The 26,101-nt window shown below is 37.4% G+C and overlaps 1 non-coding gene across 1 annotated transcript; it reads left to right on the plus strand.

Annotated features, from left to right (window-relative positions):
- Positions 1-11,885: 11,885 nt before the first annotated feature.
- Positions 11,886-11,992, plus strand: LOC136231550 (small nucleolar RNA R71). The gene has a single exon (XR_010689923.1). It is a non-coding gene; the product is annotated as a small nucleolar RNA R71 (small nucleolar RNA).
- The last annotated feature ends 14,109 nt before the right edge of the window (positions 11,993-26,101 follow it).

A 26,101-nucleotide genomic window follows, 5' to 3' on the forward strand; every position in this document is an offset into this window, starting at 1 on the left:
TTCATTAGGATTGAGGACCCAACTTGAGATAACAAGATGGATTTATCTAAATGTCACTCGTTTCATCTCAAATGATATTAGTAGAGGTATAAGTAATCTTCAGGCTTAACTAAACATCAATTAGTGATTATGGATTATGGAGTGTGATACTTAGACTCTGTTTAAACACGATCCATAATAGGGATGACTCTGGGGTGTGCGAGGGGGCATTGGATATCTCATAAAGTAATTGCATGGTAGTTAATGTTAGATTGAGCATCCGTCACTCCTGGTAGATAGGAGATATATCCATGGCCTCTTGCGGAGAATTAACTGGAAATCCTTGCAATGTGATTGGGTTAAGAGTATAAATGGAGATTTCAATTAACCTATCTACTTAGAGTTAATTCTACCTGGACAAATAAAACAGGCGTCTCATTATATGTAATTTGACATAGGCCCTGCTTTTTATTACTTAATTTCAGTAACAATCAATTCAGTTTAACATTCAGTTTCAGCATTCAATAATTTATCATTATTTATTATAATTATTATTATTTATATATAATTTTTTATATAACAATTAGTTCAGTAAAATTGCCAAATGTATTTAGGGTAAATTTGTAATAAATTCACCCACGTTTGAAAATTATGGACGCATACTGATAGTTCCTAATAAATTCACCCACATATAAATTCACCCACGTTTACTAGTAACCATTCAAATTATGGTTTTTTTTTCTTGGGTTCCAAATTATGGTTACTATATATATATATAATGTTTTTTCCTTTCTAATTTATAACATAGTTTTTTTAGAGTTAAGGTGCAAAAATACCCCTAACATTTTGGGTTATGAGTAATTTTACCCATAACGTCTAAAATGGTGCAATTTTACCCTTAACATTGGTAGTAGGGAGCAATTTTACCCCCTAACGTTTGATAATTTGGGTCAATTTCAGACACTATTATAAAACACATATTTTTATTCCTTATTCTGCACCAATTGCATATCTGTTAGTTCTAAAAAAAAGATTTCATATTTTTTTTATAATTTAATAATAGAATTGCATATTAATATTTATAAATTCAGTGAATTTTTAGATTTTTTTGTCCAATTCGTACAAAAGACAGTATATTTTTTATTTTTTCACATCTGAGTTTGTGATTTGTTAGTGATAAAATGATGCACGTGTGAAGTATAGATGACAAGATTCATGACTGAGAAGACAGTTTGATGAATTATTTCTCAAATTGACCCAATTTATCAACGTTATGAGTAAAATTGATTTTGGCTTCTAATGTTAGGGGTAAAATTGCATTATTGTAGACGTTAGAGGTAAAGTTGCTCCTGATACAAAATGTTAAGAGTATTCTTGTACCTTAACCCTTTTTTTACAATAATAAATAAATAAAATATCAGTATGATTTGAATTTTTTCATATTCTTTTTATTTTATTGTAGTTATAATTATTATTATGCATCCATATTTAAAAATTAGGAACTGCATATTTTTTTTTATGAACGGAACTGTATCTTTTTTCCCTTCAATTAATGGAAAAAACTAGATCTATGGGATAGTTAATTGTAATAAAAAGTTAAGAGTTTGTATTCATATAGGAATTTTTATTTGTATTTAATTTCATAGGCTTTAAATTGTATATAAATTTGTGTTTGTATGTAATTTGTATTTTTAGTTTAAATTAGACTCATTTTTATTTAATTTCATAGGCTTTTATCGAGCCGAGCTTTTATCGAACCAAGCTTTTATCGAGCCAGACTTTTATTTGATATTCAATTTAGTTTTATCTTTTATTAATATATTTATTTATGATTGTTATTATTATTATTATTATTATTATTATTAGAATCATTATTATTATTATTATTATAAGCTTATTAATGTCTAATATTATCATTAAAATTATTTTAAACTCTAATATCATAATTATTGTTAAGTTCAGTTAAGTTAGTAGCATTCAGTTAAGTTTCAGTAGCATTCAATTAAGTTCAGTAGCATTCAGTTAAATTCAGTAGCATTCAGTTCCATATTCAGTAACATTCAGTTTAATTTAGTTCAGTCCAGTTCAGTTCAATTCAATTTTTTCAGCAATAAAGAATAGAGTCATATTCCCATAGTTACGGATTCGTCTAAGGATATAGCTGATGAAGGATCGAATTATACTAGACCTAATATGGAAAGGTAAACGTCCTTATCGCTTTGGGGAAATGTTTACGATTCTGCTAGTAACAATCTTCGAACTCATTGCATTATATATTTAGTTGAAATTAGTTTGGCTAGATTATAATAAATATATACGGCTAGTAGCGGTAAGAACCTATTGGGTCACACATGAGACTTGGAATCGGAGGACGAAGTAGTAATTGAGAGGGTGGAGAATAAGGGGCCGAAATTTATATATATATATATATTGGGGCTTAATTAATTTAATTGATAATTATAATCAGATTATAGTTATAGTTAAATTAACTTATTATGTGATAATATTAATTAGAAGGTTTAATGTGATTATATCTCTAATTAAATTGATTTCCTAACATAAATAAATATCTAACTAGGATTAGGATTATTATTTATTTATATTAGATATAGATAAGATAATAATTGTATTTATTTATCGAATAGTAAACGTATTCGGAATATGATTCTAATTAAGAGTTTTAACTTAATGTGATTAGGGTTAATGTTTGGAAGGCTATAAATAGCCCCATATGCCTATGATTTTTGGCCAAAACAAAAACAAGAAAAGAAAAATCTTCTGACCTCCACTCGTCTAATTACTCATTTTGTTTACTCTCTCTTTGATCTCGTGTCGGTTTCTTTAGAGGCAATCAATTTAGATTGCTATTCATTGGTTGATTACTAACTTTTTTCTTTTTTATTGTTTTCTTTATTTGTGAAACACGGTTGAAGTTAGTGGACACTTTGTTTGCAATGGTAGATAGATCATCAGAAAATGTACACTTTTTAAATCTCTCTTTGTATGAAATAATGATTAACGGATCTTGGGAAAAGGGAAATAGATAAAATTTTATATTTCCAATGCGCCTAGGCTTATCTATTTTTCTTCACTTTGCTCACTATACGAGCCTTTACCCCACTTAAACTAGCCATGTTCTTCCCATTGTCACTCCCCTTGGAAGCTTCTCTTCCACCATACGAATATCTTGTACCCGGATAATCATTTAAGTACCAATGCAATCTTGAATGTTGTACCTCAAACCTTTTAGATAGCTTAAGGTCTTTTAGCTTTCGGTTTCCAACAAGTTTGCCCTTGCCAAAAGCCTTAAGAACTCGAGGTATACTCGTGCACACTCTTAGAACCTTGAGAGCATCCACAATATGAACTATAAATATACTGATCCTCTTCTTCTCTCTTCCCTTATATGGTCCCACCAAACTGATGCCCCACATTTTAATCTATAAGCAACCAAACAAACCTTCCGTTCATCCGGAATCCCCGCATACTCGAAAAACCATTCAACTTTTGACAACCAGTCAAGGAATCCTTCAATGTCTAACTCACCCCCAAATGAAGGCAAGTCTATCTTCATTTTAAAGGCATCATCCTAATCATAATTGCTGATATACTCGCCCCTAACATGCATATACACATGGGTTTCCCATAACAAAATTCATATTTCTTTGATCAACCACACCAACATTATCATGATTACCCACATTTCTACCAATTCTATCATGCTCAAACTCATCAAATCCATCACCATCATTGTCATTATCCACATTATAAATAATAACGTGATTGGGGCATCTTTCATCGGGAGCCCTGAGGCCCACTTGTGTTTGAACTACATTTCGCCTTGGTGGTGGATAACATGGAGATGTAGGTTGCCTTTGCGGTTGGGGTCTAACAACTTCCTCTTATATCCGGTGAGGAGCTCTAGCGAGTGGGTGGTGGGTGTTCCGCATCTCAAGCTTGAAATCTTCAAGAGTTACGACTAACTCCCTCATTCCTTGGTTATGCCTTTCATTTTGCTCCAAAAGAGTCTCTTTAAGCTCTCTTAAACTAGCTTCCACATCTTCAAAGCGCTTGTTGGTATGTTGAATATGGACTCTAGCAAGTGTACTAGGGTAGATGTAGTATTGGCAAGACCAAGTGTCGTATTCCACAGGGATTGAAACTAGTTGGTTGAATAGTTACCTTAAGTGTTAGAATTCAAAAGGTTGGTTGGTTTGGTTTGATTAACAGTAACATACATAGACAAAACTAAATGCAATGATAAAATTACTAAACCAAGATGAACAGGCACAGACCTAGCCCTACGCCTACGAATAACTGTATTTAGACTATTCCTTCTCAATGAAGTAAGACCATATTCCTGATTTGGGTATCTTCCTCTTTTATCACTAAGGTCCAGTGTCCCATTTCCAAAGATTCTAAGTAAGTAAAATCAACCAAGTGTCATTGCGTTAATATACAAACAAGCATTAAGAACCAGGAAGCATTCATAAATGAAACCCCAATATATGGTTATTTTTGTGTCCGTCCACTACGATATATACCAAGTAGCTATTTTTATTACGTCGGAGCACCATCGTGCCATCTTCGGTAACTAGAATATAGATTGGATCCTAATCTATTCTTTAATAAGCATGCATAAGCGAAATTTCTTAGTGGTTGTGTAGTTCTATTGAGCTTCATTCAAAGTTTTGCTGGCATAGTGTATAGGTTTGAACTTCTTATCTACTCGTTGTCCAAGAACAACTCCTACACTTATATCCCTGATGTCACACATTAGCTCGAATGGTGCACCCCAATCTAGTGAAATGAGTATGGGTGTGTGTGTTAACATGTCCTTCAACTGTGCGAATGCCTGGTTGCATTTCTCATCGAAGATGAAATCAGCCTCCTTGTGTACTAGTGTAGAGAGTGGTTGTGCGATCTTGGAGAAATCCTTGATAAACTGTCTGTAAAATCCAACGTGTTCTAGGAAACTTCGAACATCCTTGAAAGTTTTGGGAACAGTCAACTTCTCGATCACTTCCACTTTGGCTTTGTCAACTTCCAACCCTTTACTTGATATTTTATGGCCTAACACAATCCCTCTTGTTACCATAAAATGGCACTTTTCCCAGTTGAAGGCTAATTGTGTTTCTGTGCATCTCTCCAGAACAGCTTCCAAATTTTCTAAACAGGCTTCGAATGTCATTCCATAAACGAAGGAGTCATCCATGAAGATTTAAACTGTTTTTTCGATCATGTCATGAAATATGGCCATCATACATCTTTGAAATGTGGCGGGAGCATTGCACAATCCAAATGGCATGCGTTTGTAAGCGAAGGTTCCATATGGCCATGTAAAGGTGGTCTTCTTTTGGTCCTTGGTGGAGATGTGGATCTGATTACATCCTGAATACCCATCCAGGAAGCAGTAGAATTGATAACCAGTTAGTCGCTCCAGCATCTGGTCGATGAAAGGTAATGGGAAGTGATCTTTTTATGTTGCTTCATTCAGCTTCCTGTAATCGATGCACATTCGCCATCCTGTGATTGTTCTTGTGAGGATGAGCTCGTTCTTTTCATTTCGGACCACGGTGGTGAAGGAAAATAGACAAGCCTAGGCGTAGCGGAATAATAAAATTTTGTCTATTTTATCTATTTCCCTTTTCCAAGATTTGTTAATTGTTATTTCATATAAAGAGGGATAGAATGAAATACCTTTTGTGAAGAACTATCTACGGTTGCAAACGACGTGCCCACAACTTCTTAAATTCAATGCGTGAGCAACGAGTGTTTTTGTTCAACACAGAAAACAAAACTAATCAGTAATCAACCTTAAAATATAGCAATCGCAATGACTGCCTCTAACGGAAATCGATACGAGATCAAAGAGAGAGTAAGAAATAAAGTAAATTAGCCGAGACGAAGACGGAACAGTTCCTCCTTCCTTTCTTTTGTGTTGGTCAAATTTTAGGGGTTAGGGTGTCTATTTATAGACTTCTCAAAACCCTAATCCCAGTTGTGTTAGGTAATTAAATAATTAGAATCTCATTCGGAATAGGATTGATAATTAGATAATTAAATAAACACTTTATTATTATCTAAACAATAACTAATTATATCTAGATAATTATTGTTAATCAAACTAATAATTTAATTATTATTAGGGATAATTAATTAGAGTTTCAATCACATACAAAATTTCTAATTAATATTATCAGATAATCCTTTAATTTAATTTATAATCATAATCTAATTACAATTATTAAATCAAATTAATTATTCCTAATATTAATTACAAATTCCGGCCCCTATGTTAGTGTCTCGCTCATTACGCTTTCGTCCTCTGGTTCCAAGTCACATATGCGACCCATTAGGTTCTTTATTGCCACTAGCCGTATATATCATTTGAGATTAATTCATCACGATTATTTCAACATATATATAACGGAATACCGTCGCGAGCTGTTACTAGCAGAACCTATGATATTCCCCCAGAGCAATTAAGAAGTCAGGTTGATAATTGACGTTAACCTTTCTGCATTAGGTATAGTATAATACGATCCTTCATCAACTATATCCTGTCGGTCAATTCCTTATAACCATGGAACGTGTCAAGGTTACATATAACGAAGAGTGCAGTTTTACTTGTTGATTTCACTATGAAAGATAAGTTAAGTGAAATATCCATTTCTACTCTTAACTCTATCACCTTGCAAGGATTTCAGTTAATTCACCACAAACGGCCATTTGGATATATCTCCCACCTATCGGGAGTGACGAATGCTCAATCTCACATTAACTATTCTGCAATTACTTTGTGTGATACCCAACCCTGCTCTCACACACCCCAGGCTCTCACCTATTGGATTGTGCTCACACAGAATCAAAGTACCAGACTCCATAATCCAGAATCACTAATTAACGAATGTTTGAGTCTGAGGATTAGTTATACTTACTAATACCAATGAGATGAACAGTTGATACATCAGATAAATCAATCCATGATGTTATCTCAAGTCGGGTCCCAATCCTAATGAACCCATTCACCGGATCCATGTAACTGTCTAGATATCTGAATATCTAAGCTTGTGAGATCAGCTTTCTATCTCGACAGAAAACACCGTTACATGCAAGTCTCAACAGTAATATGTCAACCCCTGTAACATATTACTTGACTTGGGTTGCTTTTAAGTTTATTGATCTTATTATAAAGTACAGTCTCACTTCATGCTTGTATGAACACTTTATAATTACTTAAACAAACTTAAGATTGCTTTCTTTATGAAAGATTTGTGCCTCTGTATATATAGTTACATTTTAATGCTATATATCTGATTAAACAAATGATTAAATAAACAATTTATTCATTAATATTAATATCCTAAAACAATTGTCTTTAGGACACTAAACTCCAACAGGTGGTTCCTCCCTTCTTTGGAACAACTTGTACAGGACTGGTCCACACACTGTCTGAAATTGAGTAGATAATTCCTGCTTCGATAAGCTTTATAACTTCCGCTTTGACTACTTCCTTCATATGAGGGTCCAGCCTTCTCTGCGGCTGCACAGTTGGTTTGTGATCCTCTTCCATTAAAATTTTATGCATACAGATGGTTGGAGTGATCCCCTTTATATAATACCCCAATTTATATATAATTAAGCTAATTGCTAAAATGAATTAGTTAGAAGGAGTTAAGGTTAAAATATAATTACTTTTGAGAAATTTTTAAAAGATATTAACAATATAGGGACTAGTACATAAATTTTACAATTCTTTTGAAAATAAATCTGCTCAAATTCGCAGATCATCTTCACCATTCCTCCCTTCAAAACACATTTCCATTTCTCAATCTTCTTCTACCTCATTCTTCCTCATTTCTTCACCGTTTTTGACGTTCTTTATACCGAAACGAAGCTCTCAACTCCAGCTACAAGTGCATGTAAGTTTTAAGGTGAGATTTTCAGTTTTCAAAAATCGGTTAGAGAGAGAAAATTCGTCACTTTTCCTATTCTCTCTATTTCTTGGTCCTATGTTCATTATTTTGCAATTCTAACACCAAAAATGGACTCAGGGGGTCGATTTACTTATGGGTATGCTAGATTTTGATGCATGCAAGGAGTTTTGAGGGGTAATCGGAGCTACACCGGAAAAAGTAAGAAATCTAACCAAAGTCTAACTTTCCGATCGATTTTGAGTGTTTTGACATTGATTCTAGACTCCTGAAATCATAAGGAACAAATTGGTATAATTAATTTCGCAAAACAATTAACTTTAACTTTTCCGATAGGTGGATCCCGAACACCGGTGATATTTTCCGGTGACATACGAAATAAGTACATAATAAATAGTTGGTTTACTTCAGAATGTTCTAAATGTTATTTGGAGCAACATTAATTCTTGGAGTTTGACCAAATTCCTTACCGTTTAGTCTCTATAAATTACGAAAGTATATAGTCGGGTGAAATTAAGGAAAATAATTAAGTTGGGTTAAAAATAATTGTTGGATCCTCATTTAAATAAATGTCAGAATATATAATTTTAAAAATAAAGGTCGAAGGGAGATTGGACTAAGCATAATTAATTAATTATGCTCTTAAGATTATTGGTTAGTTAATTTGGTTGATATAGGTATTATGAAAATGAATGATAAATATATATGTTTATATGTTATTTGATTATGAGTAATTTTGGAAGTAAGTATTGGAATACTAACAGTTATGGAACTGTTGGATGATTGATGTCCAACCGGGTTGATAATTGCAGTCTATGGGTACCGGTTTGGACTTTGGATATTTTTTACTATAGAAGTGTATTTTATTGCAGGGTTGACCCTAGTTGTTACTAGGAGGATGTTCGTTTTATAGGGGAGACTCTGCCGAATTTTCGATAGACAGTCCGTAAAACGAGACAAAATAAATTTTAATATTTCCCTAAACTTATATAAATTCTAAAAATAATATTATCTCTTTTAGATATTCAACCAGTAGGAGGAGCAGCAGTACCTGAAAATTAGGACAGTCGGCTAGGAGCAATTTGTGAGTTAATTATATGTTATGCATTTTTAATTTAGCATTTGCATTCATAATAAATTATTTCATGACATTTCTAGTAAAGTATTATTTTCACTTATAAAAGTGTATTATTATTATTTATAATAATTTATACGTGATTATTGGTGGATAAATACGTGTTATGGACATGCTTCCTGGTGAGCGGCATCAGGACCTTGTGCGCACAGGTACTATCGGGTTATTGGATATTGATGATACGAATGTTGTGATATATGGATAAGCTCGGTTGAGATATTCTCGGGCTATGTGATATGTGGATTTTGGATTTAAGTGAGGCTGGGTACGGAATCGGTTGAGTTATTCTCGGTCCTCCAGCTAACTGGGCGTGTGGTCGGTTGAGTTATTCTCGGTCCCCCAGTTATTGGATAAAAGTGATATGGTGATATTTGGTGGATTATTAGATGGGGTATTGAGGTTTAGGGTCCAACACACGTATTAAACCACCTATCTATTTACTTATTAAATGATTTTGTGAAAAGCATATTGTGTGACTATTTATATTATATATATATACATATAATTATTATTATTATTATGTGTGGCATCAATGTTAAATTACTCATGCATTGCATATAATTAATTCACTACGGGAGGTTTGACTCCTTTAATTTTTCAGGTGACTAGAAGTCTGTTGCAGCCTAATTTCTTTCTTCGGGCAGCACATTTATCTTACTATGTATGACTATTTAAAAATTATGTAAAAAAATTTATATTCTAGACCGCGGTACCAGTTTGAGGATTATGTGTGTGTTTATTATGGAATGTTTTAATATTAAATTATGTTGAGACTATTGATAAGGTTATATTATGGCTTGATACGGGTTCCGGTAGCTTCAGCTTACCCGTTCCCTAGCGCCGGTCACGGTCCGTGGGATGGGTCGTGGCACTTTATGTCTTCAATTTTCCATGCTAAAGCTTCCTTGTGCCGCCTCAGGATATTTAGTAATTGTTCTTTCTGATCCTTTGTTAGTGTAGCAGATATAATCACTGGTCTGCTGTTCGGCCGATCCAGGAAGGCATACTCTAAATGATCGGGCAAAGGTTTTAACTCTGGACATCTCGCTTCCTCTTTCTTGCCTATGTTTGGCTCTGGAAGGATATCCTCTTCTTCTTCTTCATCAATGCAGCTTTCAGTGGTTTCCTTATTATGTGCTGATTCGAACAATTGTTCTACTTCTTTATCCTTCTCTGCGTCATATTGTTCCTGCAAAAAGAGACTCTTGTCATGTGTATCGAGGAAGTAACACGCATCATCGAAGGTAGATGCATATCAAACAGCTTCATGCATTTTAAACACTACTTCTTCATTATTGATTTTTAGGATAAGGTGTCCCTTATGTACATTAATGACAGCTCTTCCAGTTGCTAGAAATGGTCATCCCAACATAATTGGAACTTCCAAATCTTCAGCAATATCCATTATTATAAAATCAACAGGTAAAATAAAATTTCCAACCTTAACCAGGACATCTTTGACTATGCCTTTGGGGTATCGGATTGATCGATCAGCTAGTTGAACCGTGACCTTTGTAGGTCTTGGTTCTCCTAACCCCAATTGCATATAAATTGAATAAGGCATAAGATTGATTCGAGCTCCTAGATCACATAGGGCGTTTTGAATAATGAGTGTTCCTATTGAACAAGGTATAGAAAAACTCCATGGATCTTTTAGCTTCTTGGGAAGCTGTTGTTTGGCTTGTAGAATTGAGGAGCTATCTCTGTTCAGTTGTACCATAGCTACACTTTCCAACTTCTTTTTGTTGGTGAGTAGGTCTTTCAGAAACTTGACATATGTAGGCGTTTCGGATAAAGCTTCGATGAAAGGTATATTGATGTGCAGTTTGTCAGTTGTTCCAGAAAGCTCTTGTGTCGCTTCTCGCAGTTTTGCTGCTTCAATCGTTTCAGGTATGGTACTCGTGTTTCGTATTGAGGTGCAACTGGTTCATCTTTGATCAATTGTTTTATCTTTCTTCTGTTGGGGTGCAGCTATTTGCACATTTGGCTCGGCTATTCTTCCTGCAGTAGATTTATCAACAGTATTAGATAATTCCTTGCCTCCTCTTAACATAATAGCATTGACCTCTTCTTTCGAGTTGGTCACTGTGTTGCTTGGGAGTGCGCCTTTCTCCTTTGAAGATATGACCGTTGCAAATTATTGCATTTGAGTCTCAAGGCTCTTTATGAATGATTGTGTCTGCTTCATGAACTGCATCATCATGGACTCCAAATCAGGTTTTCCTTCTTATTGAGCAGCTGGTTGCCTATGATATTGTTGATTAGATGTGCTGCCTTATTATGGCTGATAGGTTGTTCATTGATTAACATGCCTGTATGGTTGTTGAGTAGCTGGTTGCCTTTGATTATCCTGCCATAAAAAGTTAGGATGGTTTCTCCAACCAGAGTTATACGTGTTCGAATAAGGATTAGGTGGTTGTCGAGCGATGAAATTGCATTGTTCTTGCATGGATGCTCCTGGTTTGATTCCCAGACAATCGATTGATCTGTGAGGGCCGCTACAGAAATCACAACCATCAGGTGATAGTATCTTAATGGGGGAAGATGGTTGCGTGTTAACTGTGGAGACATTCATCTTTCCTATTGTTTTGACCAGTAGTTCCATCTGCGTGGAAAGTTTAGTGATAGCCTCGCTGTTTGCATTCTTCATAACCCTCTTTCCATCACTTTGTACTGAGTGCCAGTTATAACTTGTGTTGACAACTTTTTCAATTAGCTCGTATAATGCTTGAGGTTCAAGTTCCTCCAGATTTCCATTAGCAACTGATTCAATGTGGATCTTGTACGCGTTGGTTACCCCGTTGTAGAAGTTTTGAACTTGCATCCACATGAGTATGCCATGATTTGGTACTCTTCTCAATAATTCCTTGTATCTCTCCCATGCTTCGGATAATGATTCATCTTCCTCTTGGAAGAAATGCGAGACTTCATTCCTTAGCTTGATTGCTTGTCTGGGGGGAAAATATTTCATCAAGAATAGTGTAGCATTTCCTCCCAATTTGTGATAGAACCTGGTTATAAATTCTTCAACCAATTCTTCGGCTTATCCTTCAAGGAAAAGGGAAACAACTTGAGTCTGATCACCTCATCACTTTGGTTTCTATGGGTGCGAAATGTGTTGCACATTGTGACAAAGTCTTGAATGTGAGCATTTGGATCTTCATTTGGGTATTCGCCAAACTGCACAGCTGTTTGCAGCATTTGGATCATTGAAGCTTTCACTTCAAATAGGTGGTTTCCTTCATTTGGTATCACAATACACGACGAATGGCCTTCAGTGGATGGTCTGGAATAGTCCTTCATCCGTAACCTCTGGTTGCCATTGTTGTTATTGTTTCCGATAACACCGTTGTTTTCAACATGACCCTCCACATGGTTCCCTGCTTGTTCAGGATCTGGTATTTCATTTTCGCGATTCATTCTAGCACGTCTAGCTTATCTGAGTAGTCTTCTCCTTCTTCTATAGGTTCTCTCAATTTCGAGGTCCACATGGAGAATAGGAATACCTGCTCTTCGCATAAATACCTAGAAATCGAAACACAAAAATGAAGGAAAATAGACAAGCCTAGGCGTAGCGGAATAATAAAATTTTATCTATTTTATCTATTTCCCTTTTCCAAGATCTGTTAATTGTTATTTCATATAAAGAGGGATAGAAAGTAATACCGTCGGTGAAGAACTATCTACGGTTGCAAACGAAGTGCCCACAACTTCTTATTATCAATCCGTGAGCAACGAACGTTTTTGTTCAACAAAGAAAAACAAAACTAATTAGTAATCAACCTTTAAAGTATAGCATTCGCAATGATTGCCTCTAATAGAAATCGATACGAGATCAAAGAGGGAGTAAGAAATAAAGTAAATTAGTGTTAGGCATGAATATGACTGCAATTAAACAGCACGTTAATAACAATTTGTGAGTGTTTTAGGCGAAATATTCCTAAATAAAGAGAACTTATAAGTGTTTTATGCAGATTTGTATTGATTAAGTCAAAGGGCTACCACACAGCCTGTTTTGCAACGAACCTTGAGGAGAAGAGCAACTTTTGATCCAGCGAATCTCCGCTGCGTACCTGATGACGGATAGCGACTGGACAAGTGGCAGGAGCGGCGTGGTAGTGGCAGCAGGCGAAGGAAAGGCTGAAAGCAACATGATGAAAAGATGGATCACCCCCTTGAGTGTTCAAGGGTCAATTTAGAATTAATCATTTCCTAGTATCTTAGCTATAGAAAACAATCTTTTGTAATATTTTGGTGGTACGGCTCGGATTTCTTCCTTTATATAGATGTAGTGGAGGGAAGGAGGCGGTACACCTTTTGACTTCGAATAATAGTTTAACTAGAATTTTTGGCTTCTTTGAGAGAGATGAAGCTCTCTAAGGAAGATGACTCCATCTGTGGAGGTTCGTGGAACTAACTCAGGTTGTTCACTCTATACCATGAGTGAGTAGTCATTTTGAATGGGTTTGGCCAGTTAGGGCCGGTTATGTAAGTCTTCTATTATCTTATTTATGAATGAATGGTGATATATTATGTTGTGCTTGATAAATCTTTAACTCCATTGCTTAAGGCATGTATGTTAGTGTTAGATGCATGATAGGAAACTACTTTCATCTTCACGGAACTATTTGTCAAGCATTCAACCCCGAAACAGAGATGTCAGGAGGTTGTATCAAGGGTTTTCTTAATAGAAATGTTGTTTCGATCGTAATGCAAGAAAGAATCAACTTTAGGGACACTTAAGGTTATAGTACGTCTTAGAATCTTAAGAACACACGAGAGTTGACTTAAGTGAGTATTAAAGTAGAGACCTTTGTTGGTCCCTGATAATTAGTTCCAAGGGGGGGTTAGGAACTAATATAACTTTTTCGCGTTTTAATTGAGCTGACCAGAATTTATATTGGGAGTTTATTAACTCTGATTTTGGTCAGCTTGGTGAGATATATTTGAAGACAGCTTTAGTCAGGAGTTGACTAAGGTTGTTTTCACGTGAGTTGAGAATTGACACTCTTAAAGGTCAGCTTCTAACTCAGAACCACTTATTTACTCAAGGTCAGCTTAGTGAATTTATATGCTGAGTAAATTTAGCAAACAACACATGCAATATAAGAGAGAGTTCAGAAATTACTCAGTATCACTTATCCTGGTTCGGCCTCTCTGCCTACGTCCAGTCCCCAGAATCCTCCGGGCTTTTTGAATCCAATACTGAGCTCTTTAACGGTAGAGCACAAACCGATTACAAGGCAGTTGAATATGCAAGAGTACCTTCCTCTATTCGTCTACTCAACTCCTACTAAGTGCTACAGCCCAGCACCTAGATTTCTCTACTACTGAAATGCCAACAACCTAGCACTCAGCTTTACTCTCTCAATATCACTATTGATCACAGACTTGTTCCTTTTTGAACTAAAGAACACTTTAGATGATTACAACTCAATCTAGCATTTACACAAGAATAAAAACGTGGGTGTAAGATTCTTTTTGTATCTGAGTGCTTTTGAGACTTTCTCTCTTGTACTTTTCTTTTTGATGGATCAGTTCATCGTATCTGTTTAGGTTCTTCGATTGTCCTTATATAGGCTAAATCCTGTGGATTTGATCGTTTAAAATGTCTTAACCGTTGCTACCAAAACGGCTCTTTTAGGGAACATTTTCTGGAAATTTTCAGACTCCCCACCATTTCCTGCTTCTGTTTTTCTTTAGGCGTCAGGTTGTCTTTTAGCGTCTATTTTGTTTGTTTGTGACAGTTGTCTGTTTCCAATAATCCAATGTCCCATGACTCTCGGAATCAGTCTTCTTAGGTATCTTCGAGGTTCCAATTATTGGTGCAGAAGATTGGCAGACTTTGTCTTTTAGTAGGACGAATCCTTTATGCTGTCCTGATGTTTGTTCATGGTTCTTGCTGAGTTCCTCCAAGGTCAGCTTTGTTTTGTTTAAACGCTCCTGACGAGGTCTTTAGCTTTAGTCAGCTTTGCTTTGTTTCTGAATTTTAACTTCACTCAGCTTCCATACTGTCATGCTGAGTTCTTTTCTACTTAGCTTCGCTTTTGCTGTCTTTTGTCCTGTCTTTCACTTTATATAATTTTGTACTCAAATTTCAACAAACATATTAGTACAACTAAATCAAAGCATTTAAATTTAATTGTCTCTTAATCATGGATGATTTTGTCAAATCAAAATCCTGTGGAAAGGTGTTTCAACAAACTCCCCCATTTTGATGTTGGCAAAATACATAATTACGGAACTCAGATTTAAGTTGCCCCATGATTGAAATTTCTGAATTGACTCCCCCGTAAGGGTTGCATTCATTTTATCTTAGGCCTTCTATGATTAGATTTGTTGCTTTTGATTATATTGGCTTAATTGTGGAAAGATGTTGTTTCTTTGACTGGTTAGATCAGGAAAGGGACAAACTGATATTAGATAACTGTTAACAACACACAACAACCATAATTTCTGAACAACAGAACAAAAGCACACTATCCTAAACAGTGGATAATAAAAACAAAACAGGATATGATATGGTGCCAAAATTCTAGACACAAACTCTAGACACAGAATGGCTAGATTTACTTCACTTCTTCTTCCTTAGAGCTGATGGGTCAACATGAGCAATGCCTTTGCCTTTGCTTCCAGGCGCAGATGCAGACGCAGTTCCTTCTAAAGTCAGAGGTTGAGTTCCTCTTTTACTAGTCTCCCCCGTTTTGCCATCATCGGGTTGATAAAGGAAGGTTTTATTCCTGGCGGCAGAGGAGAGGTAATTGGAATAGCGTTGAAGCCTTTTGGTGCTTTCTCCCAAACAGTCAATGACAGGAACGCTATCGTCCTGAACATGTTTGGGGACTCTAAGAGAACTGCTTATCATGCTCGGAGACATTCATGTGCCTTACTCAGACAAGAAATGGAGCTAGTGACCTGACTGTAGGATTGATGGAACAGTTTTAACAACGCAGAGTCATAGAACATTCGTTGTGCATTGTTGATCCTCATGGCTTTCATGATGGCTTGCGAGAAGCCCATTAGCTCTGTGTTGGATACTGGATCAACGTCCATCTGTGCTCGATCAATGTTCAAGAGTCTTACTGCCTCACTCAGTTGATCAATCGTGCATTGAGAGGAAGAGGATACAAGGTCACGGGTACTTGTCAGCTCTGCTTGAATCTTAGTAAAACATTGTTGGAGCTCGGTGGTGGTGACAGATTCTGTATTTCTTGGTGGACTGGATTTAGTTAGCTCAGCATATAGCTTGGTGAAGCAATCATGCAACTCAGCAGATGTTGCAGATCCAGTGTGGGCAGTTGCTTTGGAGGGGGACAGTTCCTCTGCTAGCTTAACAAAATGATTTTGAAGCTCAGAGGAAGTGACGTACCCTGGATTGACTTCAGATAATTGTTGAATTTTTCCTTCAAGAGTGTTCAGATGAATGCCATGGTGAGCACTACATCAGTCAGTTTGGCCATTTGCTCTTGGGTTGGTTGCTGGGTTTGTACTACAGTAACAATACTGACCAAGTCTTTCAGGCTTCGGAGTTCTTGTAGAAGTTGAGTGATACTGGTTAGGTGAGAGGGCTCTTGAGTGGACTGGCTACCTTCAGCTTGAGTAGAATGAAAGTTTTTAAGTAAAGACTGAGCTGAATCAATGACCCTACGGCCAGATTCAGTTGCATTCAGGTATGCGAACTTTGCAGCATTGGACTCAGAGGCTGGTGTAGGATTCTCTGATGGTGGAGGTGTTGGTTCTTTTCCAGACTGAGTACTTGGACTTTTATGAAGTTGTTGAGCTGAGTTGTCATCATTATGTGATGGAGGTGGAGTTGGGGCATGAGTTAGCTCAATTGGTGCAACTTGACTTGGATTTGTAGGGTTCTTGGCATGTTCCTCATGTTGAGTAACATTGGCTTGCTTTTCCGCTAGATCTTCTGGTGGAGATTCAGTTGTAGTTGAGAAATACTTGAACTGAATTTTAGATAGGTCAGCTTCTGGTTCGTCAAGTGGAAAGTCGGTCATGAGATCAAGATGTTTTTGTGCTTTCTTCTTTAATCTCCGCCGAGTCTCAGTTTTGGGTGGAGAATGGTCAAGTTCAAGACCTTCCCTTGACTCAGCTGCAACAGTTCCTTCACCTACTGATTGCTCAATATTACCTTCTTCTCTTGTTTGCTCAGCATCATCACGAGGGCATGCTTCTTCCTCAGTATCACCTTTTTGTTGCTCAGCTTGTTCCACATCTTTCTTTTCTAGGTCAATCCCATGACCTTCAGTTTGTGGTACGGCTTCCATTATCCTCAAGGAGTGTTCTCTTTTCCTTTTCTTTAGTGGGGTTTCCGGAGTCTCTTCGTCCTCATCTTCAGGCACTTCTGGCCTTTTTCTTTTCTCACCGTGCTCATCAACTTTTTCAGCCCTGGCTTTCTGCCTTGATGAAAGCCTTATTTTCTTAGGAATAGAGTGGATGTCCTTGGAGCTAACTTCTATAGCCTTCCTCTTCTTCCCTTTTTCAGGCTGAACTGACTTGGGTGACTCAGTATGAGCCACAACTTCTTGAGCAGGCTCTGCTTCAGGTTCCATCTCTGCATGCTCTTCTTCCTCATCCTCCTCTGCATCTCCAGTACCTTCATACCCTTTCAAGGGTTGATTGTACAATAGTCCATTCAGGAGGACAACAGTGATTTCATTTCCCAACGAACTTACCTCACCCACAGTTTCTATTTGCTTGTCCTGTAGAATCTTTGTAATGAGTGAACCCAACCGTAGTTTACTACCGCCTTGTTAAAGGGCTCCAACTAGGAACACAGGGAGATTGAATGGAGTGGAAGTCAACATGTGCCATATGAAGCACTGTTCGAAGTTAGACGCGGAGGAGGCAGAGCCAAGTTTAGGAAAGATAAAGTTAGTCAGCATGAAATGAGCCATCTTTTGATTCTTACCCATACATGTACTGGGTACTTCTCCTTTGTGATCTTTGGGTTTACAAAATCCTTTTAACTTCTCAGACGTGGCTTTAGGTATCTTTTCCTTTGTTGTACGAAATTGGATTCCTTCGTTTGGTATTTCTAACAGTGTTGCTAGATAAGCAGGGGTAATAACAATTTTCTGACCTTTCACATTTGTCTCCAAGTAATCTGAGTCGTCTGCATCAACTCATAAATTTGAGTAGAACTCTCGAACTAATCTTGGGTAGGCTGTTCCTGGAAGGGAAAAGAGACCTGTCCAGTTGTTTTTGGCAATCCATTCACAGAATGGTGTTTCACTCGACACGAAACTCGCAGAAAACCACCGGCATTTTAATACCTCCATATTGTTAACCTTCGAGTGTACCTTGATCATTATCCTCTCTTTTTCTGTTGAAGGACCAGCGTGGTCCGTAGACGTGTTTTGTGCTTCAGGGGTTTTCTTTTTGCTTGGAGACATTTTTGGCGATTTTGAGATTTTTGGAAAGGAAGAGGTTTGAGTTTTAGGGATTGCAAGAATGAGAAAGGGCGAGTGAGGGTTCAACTATTTTATATAAATCTCTGAGGATCCTAAATTATTACCTTGCCGTTTTTCTCCTAGGGACGTTCAATCGTCAGATACTCTGTTAATTATGAAATCTTCGGCGCATGGGTTTTTGCCATTAATGTGCGTCTTCCCAATGTGTCAGATTTTACACGTGTAAGTTTACTTTTTAAGAATGGTTTATTGCCGATATTCGAAACGTCAATGATATTGAGTACCTATCGTTTGTTAAGGTGATCTTTCTATCTCCTATTGACTCAGCATAGTTTACGCACTCAGCTTGAGTCTTTACTCAGCATGAAGTGATTCGCTTATCTACTCAGCATGGGATGTCTACTCAACCATTATGCTTAACTTAGTGTAATTGCTTACCATGTGTACGCAGGATGGCCATTTTAGCCTAAGCTTGGTGAAGAATAAGTATTTCACTCAACATGACATACGTACATTCATTCAAGGTTCCACTCATATATATTTAATGCAAAATTTAGTTACAGTGGATTTGACATACCAATTGCTTCCCTTAGTGTGTTGAATTGCTCTCGTGCCAAGGGTTTTGTGAAGATATTTGCAAGCTGATCGTTTGTTGGCACGTAGGTCAGCTTGATTTCATCCTTTAGTACGTGATCTCTGATGAAGTGATGCCTTATGCTAACATGCTTCATCCTGCTGTGTTGGACTGGATTTTTGGATAGAGCAATGGCACTTTTGTTGTCGCATTTGATCTCTATTATCTTTGTTCTGACTCCGTAATCCTCAAGCTGTTGCTTTATCCATAGGACTTGTGCAACACAGCTTCCAGCAGCTACATACTCAGCTTCAGTTGTAGATAGAGCTACGGATGATTGTTTCTTGCTAAACCAGGATACTAAACAGCTTCCGAGGAAATGACATCCTCCTGACGTGCTTTTCCGTTCTAGCTTATCACGTCCGTAGTCAGCATCAGTATATCTAATGAGTGTGAAGTCATTTGAGGTTGGATACCATAGACCTGCATCAACTGAGCTTTGCAAGTATCTAAAAATTCTTTTTACAACAGTTAGATGAGATTCCCTGGGGTCAGCTTGATATCTAGCACAATAGCATACTGAGTATTGAATATCTGGTCTACTAGCAGTGAGATAGAGTAATGACCCTATCATACCTCGATAGAGTTTACTATCAACTGACTTACTCTTTTCATCCTTGCATAGGACAGTGTCAGTACCCATGGGAGTTGATATTGGTTTGCATTCTTCCATGCTGAACTTCTTTAACATTTCCTTGGTGTACTTAGACTAACTTATAAATATGCCATTTTTACCTTGCTTGATTTGGAGTCCAAGGAAGAAGTTAAGTTCTCCCATCATGGACATTTCGAACTCAGTTTGCATCTGTTGGCTAAATTCCTTGCACAAAGATTCGTCAGTAGCACCAAAGATTATATCATCAACATGTATCTGTGCAAGTAGGGTATGTTTACCCTTTTTCTTAATAAACAAGGTTGTGTCAGCTTTTCCCCTAACATAGTTCCTGGTCAGCAGGAAGTTGGTCAACCTCTCATACCAAGCTCTTGGAGCTTGCTTCAGGCCGTACAGAGCCTTTTTGAGTTTATAAACGTGATTTGGAAATTTTGAGTCTTCAAAACCAGGAGGTTGATTAACATATACCTCTTCATTTATAAAGCCATTAAGAAATGCACTTTTTACATCCATTTGGTATAATTTAAAGTTCATGTAACTGGCATACGCACACAATATACGTATAGCCTCTAATCTAGCAACAGGAGCAAATGTTTCTCCATAGTCTATACCCTCTTGCTGACTATAGCCTTGGGCTACAAGTCGAGCTTTGTTTCTAATCACATTTCCATGTTCATCTAGCTTATTTCTAAAGACCCACTTAGTTCCTATGGGCTTTTGATTCCTAGGTTTAGGTACTAAGTCCCATACCTCATTTCTAGTGAATTGATCAAGCTCTTCTTGCATAGCATTGATCCAATACTCATCTTGCTCAGCATCAGCAAAATTCTTTGGCTCATGTATTGATACGAATGCAACATTGCTGAGGTATTTTCTAAGTTGATCCCTGATCATCAGCTTGTTGTTAGCGGCATCAAGAATGGCTTGTTCCGTATGGCCTCTTGGGATCTTTATTTCCTTTGGCAGTGCTGAGTCGTTTGAAAGAGGTGTTTCTACAATCTCTACAGGAATAGATGGGTCAGTAAATGATATTTCAGTTTATTGCTTACCTTGAGTCAGCTCCGGTATCTTAGGCATTGTAGCTTCTGGTTGATCGGTGGATGCTGAGCCTAATTCTTCTTCTTCAGGCTGAGCTGACTTACCTATGGGGTCAGTTTCATCGAACTCAACATGTACAGACTCTTCTACAATTTGAGTTCTTTTATTAAATACTCTATATGCTTTACTGTTTGTTGAGGTGTTCTTGGAGCAGAGAAGTTGTGATCAATACCACAGGTTTCACAGAATTCATCAAACTGTTGGTTTTTGAATTCTCCACCATTGTCGCTTCTAATATGAGCTACTTTTAGGTCTTTGTCATTTTCAAGCTTTCTAATCAATGTGGTGAACATCTCAAAGGTTTCATCCTTGCTACTAAGCAAGATGATCCAAGTATACCGAGAGAAATCATCTACAATAACCAGAGAAAATTTCTTACCTCCCAAGCTGAGTGGCTGGATAGGTCCGAAAAGATCTAAGTGTAGCAATTCCAATGGCCTTTTGGTTGAGACGACATTTTTACTATGAAATGACTTTTTAGTTTGTTTTCCTTACTGACAGGCTTTACATAGCTGATCTTTTTCAAACTTTAATTTGGGTAATCCCTCAACTAATTGCTTTCTAGCTAATTTGGCAAGAAGATCCATGCTGACATGCCCAAGTCTTCTATGCCATAGCCAGGAGTTGTCCTCTTTAGATACCAAGCATATATTTTTAGAGAACTGTTTTTCCAAGTTCAACATATATACATTTTCTACACGAGGGGCAGTTAAAATCAATTCATTTGTATTTCCCTCGAGTATTTGACACTTAGTATCATCAAATACAACCCTTCTGCCGCTCTTGCAAAGCTGGGCTACACTCAGTAGATTGTATTTGAGACCTTTAACTAAGGAGACAGACTCAATGGTTGGGTTACCTCCGATAGTTCCTGAGCCGACTATCTTACCCTTCTTGTTGTCTCCAAAGCTTACACTTCCACCTCGTTTAAGCTCTAGTGTGATGAACTGGGTTTCATCACCTGTCATATATCTTGAGCATGCGCTGTCTATATACCATAGTTTTGACTTCTCCACACATGTCAAGCTGACCTGCAGTTCAAACTATTCATTTTTAGGTACCCAATTTCTTTTGGGTCCTTTCTTGTTAGTGTAGACATGTGCAAAATCATGTTTCAATTTATGACGGCATACTTTTATGGTGTGGCCTGGTTTACCACAGAAGTCACAAAAAGGTACCCTTTGTGGGTTAAACTGAGTATAGTCAGCATTATTGTGTTGGGCATGCCAACATATTTTGTGGTATGCCCTTTTCTTCCGCAGAAGTCACATTGGACAGTCCGCTTGTTATGCCAACACATATCCGTTGTGTGTCCCCGTTTCCCACAACATTCACATTGTGTGACTTGCTTATGCTGACTAATATTTGCATACTTAGCATGAGCTCTATTTCTATTTAAGTCTTTCCCTTGACTTTGTAATTGTGTGATATCCTTTCTAAGTTTCTTTGACTCAGATTGGACCTCCGTGACAAACTTATGTAAGATTTGCATATTGGTATGCAAGTCAGAGTTGTCCTGGAGAAGATATCGGAGATCACTCAGCTTGACCTCTTCAATCTCATCACAGCGCCTGCTGAGTGCCTTAATCTTTTTGTTACACTTCTTAGTTAGTGTATATAAGTCACTCAGGGCATTCACCATTTCATTTCTAAGCAAAAGTAAGGATGTTACCTCATTGTTGTGATTTTCTTGGTCAGTTTCATCAGAAAGGTCAGCATGCTCAGACTGCGATTGGTCAGCTCCATCATCTGCCATAAAACATATATTGGCTGTTTCATTCTGCTCAGCTTCAGATGATGTTGACTCATCACTGTCACTCCATGTGGCTACCATAGCCTTTTTGCTTCCCTTCTTCTCTTTCTTGAGATTGGGACAGCTTGACTTGATGTGCCCGGTCTGATGACACTCAAAGCATGTGACAGATTTCGAGCTGTCCTTTTTGTACTTATCGCTTGACTCAGCTTTGTACTTGTCATTTCTTCTAAATGATCTTTTGCCATTTCTATCATTCCTTCTGAACAGCTTTTTCATCTTTCTGGTGAACATGGCCAATTCCTCATCATCGGTTGACTCTGCTTCAGTTGAGTCGGCTTTCATGACAAGAGATTTTTGTTTTTTATCCTCTGATTTTTCCTTCTCTTTGGCTTCAAAGTTTTTCATAGAGATTTCATGGGTCAGCAAGGATCCTATCAGCTCATCATATTTGTAGGTAGTCAAGTCTTGAGCTTCCTCTACGGCTGTCTTCTTTGCTTGCCAGCTTTTGGGCAGACTTCTCAGAATCTTCTTTACTTGTTCTTCTTCAGTGAAGTTCTTTCCAAGCCTTTTTAGCTCATTTATGATGTTTGTGAACCTTGCGTTCATTTCTGAGATGTCTTCATTTTCCTTCATCTCAAACAGCTCGTAGAGTCTCATGTGTTGATTGACTTTAGACTCCTTAACTTTGCTTGTGCCTTCATAGGTTACTTCAAGCTTCTTCCAAATTTCCTGTGCTGACTCACAACCTGAAATCTTATTGTATTCTTCAGCATCTAACGCACAGTGAAGCATATTTATAGCCGAAGCATTATTTTGTAGTTTTCTGAGGTCATCCTCTGTCCACTCAGCCTCACTCTTAACAATTTTCTCATTGTTAATAGTTTTGTATGGCACATGTGGACCTTGAACAATTGCAAGCCATGCACTCATGTTTGTGGCTTGAATAAAGTTCTTCATCCTATTCTTCCAGAATGTGTAATTTGATCCAAAGAATAGGGGTGGTCTGGTGATTGATAATCCCTCAGGGAGTATCTGTGTTGTTTGGTTTTCAGGAAGGAACCGAGTGCTATTCTCACCCATTTTTAGGGATCAGCTCAAGCTTCTTAAATCTCTGAGTAGTGAGCTTTTAGGCTCTGATACCACTTGTTGGTCCCTGATAATTAGTTCCAAGGGGGGGTTAGGAACTAATATAACTTTTTCGCATTTTAATTGAGCTGACCAGAATTTATATTGGGAGTTTATTAACTCTGATTTTGGTCAGCTTGGTGAGATATATTTGAAGACAGCTTTAGTCAGGAGTTGACTAAGGTTGTTTTCACGTGAGTTGAGAATTGACACTCTTAAAGGTCAGCTTCTAACTCAGCACCACTTATTTACTCAAGGTCAGCTTAGTGAATTTATATGCTGAGTAAATTTAGCAAACAACACATGCAATATAAGAGAGAGTTCAGAAATTACTTAGTATCACTTATCCTGGTTCGGCCTCTCTGCCTACGTCCAGTCCCCAGAATCCTCCGGGCTTTTTGAATCCAATACTGAGCTCTTTAATGGTAGAGCACAAACCGATTACAAGGCAGTTGAATATGCAAGAGTACCTTCCTCTATTCGTCTACTCAACTCCTACTAAGTGCTACAGCCCAGCACCTAGATTTCTCTACTACTGAAATGCCAACAACCTAGCACTCAGCTTTACTCTCTCAATATCACTATTAATCACAGACTTGTTCCTTTTTGAACTAAAGAACACTTTAGATGATTACAACTCAATTTAGCATTTACACAAGAATAAAAACGTGGGTGTAAGATTCTTTTTGTATCTGAGTGCTTTTGAGACTTTCTCTCTTGTACTTTTCTTTTTGATGGATCAGTTCATCGTATCTGTTTAGGTTCTTCGATTGTCCTTATATAGGCTAAATCCTGTGGATTTGATCGTTTAAAATGTCTTGACTGTTGCTACCAAAACGGCTCTTTTGGGGAACATTTTCTGGAAATTTTCAGACTCCCCACCATTTCCTGCTTCTGTTTTTCTTTAGGCATCAGGTTGTCTTTTAGCGTCTGTTTTGTTTGTTTGTGATAGTTGTCTGTTTCCAATAATCCAACGTCCCATGACTCTCGGAATCAGTCTTCTTAGGTATCTTCGAGGTTCTAATTATTGGTGCAGAAGATTGGCAGACTTTGTCTTTTAGTAGGACGAATCCTTTATGCTGTCCTGATGTTTGTTCATGGTTCTTGCTGAGTTCCTCCAAGGACAGCTTTGTTTTGTTTAAACGCTCCTGACGAGGTCTTTAGCTTTAGTCAGCTTTGCTTTGTTTCTGAATTTTAACTTCACTCAGCTTCCATACTGTCATGCTGAGTTCTTTTCTACTTAGCTTCGCTTTTGCTGTCTTTTGTCCTGTCTTTCACTTTATATAATTTTGTACTCAAATTTCAACAAACATATTAGTACAACTAAATCAAAGCATTTAAATTTAATTGTCTCTTAATCATGGATGATTTTGTCAAATTAAAATCCTGTGGAAAGGTGTTTCAACAACCTTGACTTCACTTTACGTCATTCATGAATAAATAGGGTGTGTAGAGACTGAAAGTAACCTGTTCCGCTGTGCTTGACCTGTTCTGCCTTTTACCATCATTAAGTACTTCTTTTAATCAACTAAAATCATTGACTCTGTTATTGTTTGAACAATATCTCTCAATCTACAGAATACACACACCACGAACACCCTGTTCTACAAAGTATTTCTCATAAACTTTGGTCCTCAATCCCTGTGGATACGATACTTGACTTATCACTTTATTACTTGTATCTAGTACACTTGCTAGAGTCGATTCAGGAGACAACAAGTTTTTGGCGCCGTTGCCGGGGATTGAAAGCAACAAAGTTTATACGAACTTTTCTGTGAAACAAGGTGTTTTTAATCTGTTTGCTCAATAGTGCAGCCAGAAGAAATCTTTATCGGTTTATGCGCAGAGCTGGACCTCCTTTTTTTCCTATCGATCTTGAATTGAAGAGAACGTGTAGACGAAACAGAGCGAGAGCTCGACATGCAAGACAAAGAGAACGACAAAGAGAGAGAAGAATGGCTGGAAGGGTACCACCCAAACAACCAGTTCAACCAAACTAGGAAGAAGAGGGAGAAAATAATAACCCTTCTGTCATGCGAATCAGAGATTATTCGAGACCAACTACTGAAGGACATTCATCATGCATCGTGTTGCCCAACGAAGGGAACACCATGTTCGAGGTGAAAGCATCTATGATACAAATGTTGCAGGCAGCCGTACAGTTCAATGGATACCAGTCGGAAGATCCAAATGGGCATATTCTTGAGTTTATCACGTTGTGCAACACTTTCAGATCAAACAGAGGCGTTTCTGATGACATAATCCGACTAAAGCTATTTCCTTTTTCTCTAAGAGATAAGGCGAAGAATTGGTTGAAAAACTTGCAACCAGAAATGATTACTACTTGGGAAGAAATGGCCAGCGCTTTCTTAATGAAATATTTCCAACCAAGGCAAGCCATT

Source organism: Euphorbia lathyris, chromosome 5 (genome assembly GCF_963576675.1).
Source record: "Euphorbia lathyris chromosome 5, ddEupLath1.1, whole genome shotgun sequence".
Taxonomy (NCBI): Eukaryota; Viridiplantae; Streptophyta; class Magnoliopsida; order Malpighiales; family Euphorbiaceae; genus Euphorbia; species Euphorbia lathyris.